General features: G+C 30.4%; 1 pseudogene; it reads right to left on the bottom strand.

Annotated features, from left to right (window-relative positions):
* Nucleotides 1–220: 220 nt before the first annotated feature.
* On the bottom strand, nt 221–1,752 carry LOC140979334 (NAC domain-containing protein 1-like; annotated as a pseudogene).
* Nucleotides 1,753–6,413: the final 4,661 nt, after the last annotated feature.

Here is a 6,413-nt window from a genome sequence, read left to right as displayed (position 1 = left end):
TTATCCTTAGATTTATCTTCTATTTACATTCACTAATAATTATTGAAAAATCACATAATTGTCATTTATATTTTGAAATTCAATACTACGCTTTTTTTTTTGGAAATTTTTAATTTCTAGTATTTATTTCTGGTTTATATTAAGTATAATATAACATCAATACATGCTTTATATTGGGCACAAAAAGGACTTTGTCTTTATCATTTCAAAACAAGAAATATTAAACTTAATTTACAAGCAATCCTCAACATATTTAAAACATGAAATTTCTACAACCAACCTATATATCTACCTAGTAAAACATTTCTGCCTTGACAAATATCACATTCAAATTCAACCCTTCTTTTTCCCCCCCTTCAAATTTCACAAATGCGGGCTTATTCTCATTATATTCCCATCTCTTTTCAATGGAATTCGTACATCTGATTCAAAAAAATTGGCTGCTGACTCTCTTGAAAATTCAATGCACTACTTGTGTATGGATGTTGCACTTGTGTCGTCTGAGTTTTCTCGACGTCGAGCGGAACATTCCCATTGTTAATGTTTCTAGTTGGTTCTTGAACATTGAAGGGTAAATTGTACGAGTTTTCATGCATATAATCGAATTGCCACAAGTGATCGGTTAGTGAAAGATTTCTTGGAAATAATTTCTGTTGTTGGGGATCATTGGTAATTGGGATTTGAGTGATCAATGTGTTCTCAACTCTTTGATCATCGGGTTTTCCCAAGTTCTTCTTCTTGTAGATCCTACATAGCACCCAAGCATCCAACTGAAATATCAAACAGGGAAAAAAAATTAGTTATATATATATAATAGGATTAGAAATATATGTATTTCTTACCCTCATAGATCCATTTTGCTTGTGGGGTAGCGATCTCGAGTCGCTCAATCGATACTCATGCATAATCCAATCAGTTTTGATACCTTTGGGTGGCTTGCCTTTGTAAAACACAAGGGCTTTCTTGATCCCAACATAATTTGATCCACTGTAGATGGCTTTATCTGTGCCTGTGGCTTTCCAGTACCCCGAAACCGCAGCTCGATTCGGGCGCACACCGTTCNGCAATATTTTATTTATAAAGTTGGACGCTCAGTTTCGAGGAACTCGTTTTCTTAAAAAAAAAATAGTTGATCAAAATTACTTTACAAATTTTTCCCAAATGAACTCATAATCGCTTAGTCTCAACTGCCCCACGTCTGGTTAAAATAAATGATGTAATTCCCAAAATAGGAAAATATTACTTTTATTTTAACCAATAAAATATTATGGTCAAAATCATTTAGGCAAATAACTAATACAAACGAATATCTTAATCAACAAGATTGAAGTTTTAGACCAAAGTAGGAGTTGATCGATCATACAACATATACATACATACATATATATATCTATATATACACACACACATACACACACTAACCAGGTAATTCCCAAGGATCAAATTTGTAGATATCAACTTCAGGAATAATATTGGAGACAGGGCATGGCCTGGATGTAGCCTGGTTTCGAAGATAACACATAATTAATTCTTCATCAGTGGGATGAAATCTAAATCCAGGAGGAAGCTCGTTGCAATTTCTTCCTACCATTTTCTTTTTGGAGATAGGAAAAACCCCACAATTTCAAAACAAGTGATTCTCTTCTTCTTTTTTTTTTTTTCTTGGTTAAAGTTGGTTGGGTATTGGAGATAAAGAAGAATAATCTTAAGATGAGGAGAAGAATGGGAGTGTTTGAAATGTTTACAAGGAGAGGGCTGGCTATTTTATATTGGTGGGTTTTTTGTCTTTACTGTGCAGCCATTCGTTATTACATCATGTTTGGAATTGGAGTTTTACGATCATATCCTAGTATATATGTATGTCTACGTAATGGATGACCTGATGATACCTATGCATGCCATGCTCTTTTTGCTGGGATTGGGTCAAATTAATCAACTTGGTGGTAATGTTTGATCAAATACTTGTTATGAATTACCCAATCAAACTTAGACTAGATAGACATTATAAAAGGATGATCATGAATTATTAATATTATTATTTTGTTAGAATGTGTGTATGAGTTATGATGTTTATCCTGACGCGCGTTTTTCATTCAATTCAAGATCTTTGTATACGTTGATTTGGGTTTTTTTCCTTCAAGTTTTATAACTTCTTTTATAACTAGTACGCTGATATGATATCAGATACAACAATAATATTCAGCGTCATGTCATATTTTTCTGATGATACGTCATCATTTATGGTGTCAGATCATCACACTCTATTGAAAAGGATTGGGAAAAAAAACCATGTAATTATTGATGTAAAACCGTAAATTAACTGACAACATGAAAAAATGTATAAATTATATAACCAAGTATATAATTTTCTCCATCATATACCTCTACATGTATATTAATGGAAGATAGATAGAGATATTCCTTGGATGACTTGGATTGCTTTCAATCTGATTTTTAAAAATAAAGTATATAATTTATATATATTTATTGCTATTTACAACCTAGTATGTTGACCCCACACCAATTTGTTTGATGCCATAATTCTTTGTCTTTTTTTTTTTTTGTTGTGGATAATATTAGAGTTAATATATAATTTTCTGGTGGAATATTATTGTATTTCTATGGTTCTTTAACAAACTCGCTTGCTTGCTAGGCTCTTCTATATTCTTCTAGTCAAAATATGAAAAAGAACTTCTTATGGAAAGACAATTTTAGCCTTTGAAATCTTTCCATTATTATTTCATGTATATATGTCATGCCTGAATTTTAATTAAAGATAAAGAATAACTATTAATTAAAAGAGGACAATTTTAATAAAGAGGTTTGCCCATTGATTATTGTGGATCACACATGTATATTTACATGGAAAATTTCATTTTACCTAAAAGCAATACCAAATACGGTATGTTACTGTTTACATTTGTTGTCATACGCGAGATTTCATGTCACCTGTAAAAACAATATCTAATATCATATCTAACGGTATACATTTGTTGTCATATATGAGATTCACTTAAAAACGTACAGACCCTTTGGAACTGTCTGAGATGAATAAAATATCGACACCGATGAAGAAATAGACAGCGGAAGAAGTCATATAACATGCCATAACCTGTATATTGTCACAATTTGGATGCATATTTGACGCGACATGCTAAATACTTTGAACCCAAAATTTATTCTTGATCATTCTGGAAAAGTTATAACTTATCAAAGCAAGCTTTATATGGAATGATGACTCGTGTCCTTAATTTCATGAATGACATTACACATTGGAAAATGATGGATGGATGGATGGTGGGTTTTAACAGTTGTGGTTCTTATCTTGCCACTTCACTACTTAGATTTCTATTAGTTCTAATATTATAAATTTAACATTATTTATTGCGCTTAGCTGGATTTGAACCATAGTAGTTATGTTATCAACGAATTTACAGTCCGTCCTCATTAATTAATCGGGCATCGATCCATGAAGAATCAATTTGAGGTTTATTGGTAATCCATGATCAACTTTCTTTCGTAGTACCTTGAGTAATAACTAATTGCATAATATCCTCAGTTATTTTTATCTTTTTTTTGAATTTGAGAAATAATAACCAATAACCGATTCCATAAATCTATCGGTTGATATTTGAGCGTTAAAACACGTGGATCTTCGTATTAGAAAGTGTTCGAACCATGAGATAAACTTACCCTAAGGGTAGGATCGAATTTTCCATCGGTTAACATAAGGGGATTCGTTCCCATCTCGATCTTTGAATCGAAAATTTGCCACAATATTAAATATATAATAATCAAGATTTTAAATCATCATATATATGGTAGCTTAAATATTAGGTTATAATTGGTGTACATGTAAGGATGACGATGTTTAAGGTTTAATTAAAGTAATAGTTTTTGGTATGATCTTATCAACACGTGGCGTGGTTGAATTGTGCTCTATAAGAAAAAAAAATATCGGGAGTCAAGATAAACTAAGTCTAGCTTTGTATTTTTATTGGTTATTTGTATATTATATATATTATTTTCTATAAGTATTGTCTTTTAATTACATTATCTTTGTACTTGGCAATGCGTATTGGTTAGTGGGGTTTGTCTTTATTGAGTCATTAATTGGAATTTTTTCTTTCCATCAAGTGAGGGGTTTCAATCGTTGGTTTCGTCTCATTGGTTTGTTTTATACTTCAAGTTCACACACACACACGTGTGTGTTTCATCTTATGGATGGATAGGGGTGTCAAAATTAGACACGACCCACCAACCCGAAAAAAATCAGATTTAGGTTTGAGGTTCTCGGATTCGGGTCAGATCGGGTTTGACCCGATAGATTACCCGAAAAAAAATGATCGGATTGGGTTGGGTTCGGGTCAACCCGAAAATTTTAAATTTTTTTTAAAAATATAATTAATAAATATTACCTACATTTTTATATATTATATGTCTGAAAAATATTTATTGTATATTTATAGATTTTCATAATTTAATATTTATTTTGAACATTTTTTTCTAAACAATTGTTTATTTAATTTAGTAAATATATTTTATTTTTTTACAATTAGATTTTCAAATTTAAATCATATATACGAGGGAGAGTTTGTTATTATGTGTTTAAATTAAAATATTTTTTTTTAATTTTCTTTAAAAAAAATCGAAATCGGGTTGATTCGGGTTCGGGTTGAGTGTTTTCGGGTTGGGCAATTTTTGAATATTACTATTGTTCAACTCAACCCGACCCACTCGAATTGACACCCTTATAGATGGACATGTACGTGAGCATCATTGAGGTGGTGACATGCAACTATTATATGTACAATTTCATCATATTCAATAGATGAACGTCACTTCATATATAATTACATATGTGTACATAAGATAAAACAGATACACACATATATAAGAGGTTTGATATGTTGTACACCTATGGCATGTACTTATATTAGCATAATTGAGTTGACATCCCATATCGAATGTACAGTCTTGATATGTTTCATCACATCTAGTAAATAGATGTTATCTAAACGATGTTCATGTAGGTGTCTACTGTTATTATGAAATATAACAAAAATTCACTCCCTTTCGGTTTTCTTGACATTTCATTCGACCATAGGAAATCAAATTAAGGAATAAAAATCGGGAATTTTACTTCAACAAGAGTGAAACCTTGGAGTTAAATCACTCTTTCTTTTTCTTTTTCTTTTTCTCTTTTTTTTTTTCTGAGATGGAATCGAATAATTTGAAATGCGTGTCTTATCAAGTTAATAATTACATGTATGGGGACAAATAATGGATACATCATCTTTTTGGGGGTATTGTACACTTGATTGCTTAGAATTGATACGCACATATATAGATTCAGTATTTATAAGTTTTGATATGTTGTTTATTAATCGTATTTATTTTTATATCAGTTATTGATGTAACATTAATTTATTAGACGTGAAGAAACATATCAAAATTGTATAACTATTATATAAGTGTCAACTCAACAGTGAGCATATTTTTAAACAACATATCAAAACTATATATATATAGTTTTGATATGTTGTTTAAAAATATGCTCACTGTTGAGTTGACACTTATATATATATATATATATATATATTAAGTGTGATGACATGATAATAACTACATAAAGAGGACACAAAAAGTGAATTTGTTGGAGCCTTGGAGGGGTATTAGAATGATAAATTTGATGAAGTGGGATTAAACGCCCACACAAAAGTCAAAACTACGCAGTCGACCAGCTTGAAAGAACAAATANTTATATAATAGATTTGATATGTTGTTTAAAAAAAATATGCTCACTGTTGATATGTTGTTTAAAAAAAATATGCTCACTGTTGAGTTGACACTNAAAAAAATTTACTAGTACCTTGATCCATCGTTAACTTGCCTTCTTTCAATTATTATTATTATTTTTTCTAAAGTGATTATTGATTGTGTGATATCTAAACATGATAATAGGTCTAGTTCACTAAAGTTTGAGACTCGACCCATTACATTTTTGAAATACTTATGTCTGGTTATATTAAGTTTCGAAATGAGCATAAAGTGTATAAATTGAAGAAAGTTTTGTATGAGCTAAAGCAAGTCCCATGAGTATTGTATGGTCGAATTGAGACTTATTTTTATAATGTGTGTTTTCAAAAATGTCCATACGAGGATACACTTTGTACAAAATTTAAAGATAAAGAAAAAATATTCATTGTTTTGTTATATGTTGATGATCTTATATGCAAGGGTAATGATAGTGTCATGTTTAAAAATGTCAAGGAGTCCATGATAATTGAGTTTGATATGTCAGATCTTGACAAGATGCATTATTTTCTTGATATTAAAGTAGTTCAATCTACTTATGGGATTTTTATTTCCCAAAAAAAAAATATGTTCAAAAAGTATTGTGCATATTTAAG

Source organism: Primulina huaijiensis, chromosome 6 (assembly GCF_012295235.1).
Source record: "Primulina huaijiensis isolate GDHJ02 chromosome 6, ASM1229523v2, whole genome shotgun sequence".
Classification (NCBI taxonomy): Eukaryota; Viridiplantae; Streptophyta; class Magnoliopsida; order Lamiales; family Gesneriaceae; genus Primulina; species Primulina huaijiensis.
This window is presented reverse-complemented; position numbering and strand designations above follow the sequence as displayed.